General features: G+C 53.6%; 1 protein-coding gene across 1 annotated transcript in view; it reads right to left on the bottom strand.

The window, feature by feature from the left end:
• The window catches only part of LOC101639637 (myosin-IIIb), a 315,696-nt gene that overhangs the window by 1,235 nt on the left and 312,739 nt on the right, over window positions 1–1,722 (bottom strand). The window lies entirely within an intron of this gene.

Here is a 1,722-nt window from a genome sequence, read left to right on the forward strand (position 1 = left end):
AAAGGTGCCAGGGGGAGTTTTCTGAGGTTTGAACCATCAAGGTCACGGCGACACTGGAAGCAGAGAGGCAGTCAGGGTGCTGCAGCTTGAAGGGAGAGGCCGGGCAACCCTGGTGCACCAGGAGCGCAGGGAGTGAGGGGTCGGGGGCCTAGAGGAGCTTTGCTGCTTGCGGGGGTGGGGGGTGGGGTGGGGGTGGGGTGGGGGTGCAGAAGTACAGTAGGAGGAGGAGTAGAGAGGAGTGTGACCTCAGACAAGTTAACGTTTCTAGTCTATTTTCTCAATGACTTGAGGAGATAATTCATGGAACGGTCCAGTGAAGCGCCCACTGCAGGTTAGCCACCGTTTATTTTTATTATGACTCTTATTACTTGCTGCGAACAGTTCACGCAAGTCTCAAAGGAGACAGCCATAAGCAAGGCCCAGGAATCTCACCAGTTTGAGACTGGAGCTCTTAGTTAGCCTAATGAGCAGTGAGAAAGCATGTTAAGAAAACCTGCCTTTGAACTTCAGCTCTCCGGCCAGGCCACTTTGGACACTTGCAGGGCCTCAGTGGCCAGCTCTCCGCTTCCTCTCCCTTCCCCACCACCCTCTGTCCACAGCCTTTCAGATTCCCCAGGAACCACGGGAATGAGGAGAAGAGAGAAGAAACTTGTGGGCCATGTTCACCTCTTTGGGGCCACTGGATTCTGTAGCAAATGACGTTGTCAACGAAAGGAAAAGCCGCCATTTGTGCCGACGGCAAGACACTCAAGATTTCAACGTTTTAGCAAGTCTAGCACAAAGATGTCCAAATGTTTTCTCTGGGATGGCTTCAGAGGCTAAACTGTGATTAATAGCCCAGAACGAGCCCTTTGAAGCAGGATTGGTGACATCAAAGTCCTAATCCAAGGGTGGCAGGCGCTTTAGAAGGAGTGGGAAGCATTTTAACACATTTCAAAGAATTTACAGCCTGAATAACAATAGACCACTGCCGATGTACCACACAGAAACACAGCCTAGATGAAGTTTCCAGTTTTAATGGACATGTAAACACCAAGTTCACGCTTCTTTCAAATGGGAAGCGTCCTCAGCACCCGCACCCTGACTGCCTCTTCCCGGCTCCACTCCGGATGTCTCCTGGCCCCCAAGCACGTCCAGTGCATCCCAGAAACTGTGACCACCGACCGGCCTGTGGCCTCCAGAGGACACGGAAGTCAGCTAATGGGATCGACAGCCAGACGACTCGGGAACCAGGGTAAGAGGGAATTGGCCCTGGCAGGGACCCTGCGTCCTTCCTCGGAGTCCGACTGCAGGAGAAAGACGAGTGGAGTGGAGAGAGAGCCAGGCTTTGAAAACGTCCTTTGCTGCTTTGCTTTCAAGGCTTTTCAGCTCTTGGGAAGGCCCCAGCCCCCTTGATTTCTTCTTAATGCTAACCCGTGGAGACCCTGCGTGGGTCAGAGGAGAACCAGACTCCGCAGAGTGAGCAGTGGCTGGATTTTGTTTACAGAAGTAGAGCGCCAGATCTTTTTTCTGGAGGTCCCTCTCTGGACGGGCACTTTTGGGCCACCGACCACCGTTGGCATCACCCAAGGTAATGCTCCCAAGGGCGGGTTGCCCTTTGAAACATGTCCTGGAGGCCAGCCTCCCGCCACTGCCCCCTCTGGGTTTGCAGCAGGGACTGCAGGGCCGAGGTGGTGACTTGAATGGGGTCTTGTTTGGGAAAATTTCCCTCCAAGCACAAGA

Source organism: Echinops telfairi, unplaced genomic scaffold (genome assembly GCF_000313985.2).
Source record: "Echinops telfairi isolate 266 unplaced genomic scaffold, ASM31398v2 ScPeMD7_4;HRSCAF=17, whole genome shotgun sequence".
Lineage (NCBI taxonomy): Eukaryota > Metazoa > Chordata > Mammalia > Afrosoricida > Tenrecidae > Echinops > Echinops telfairi.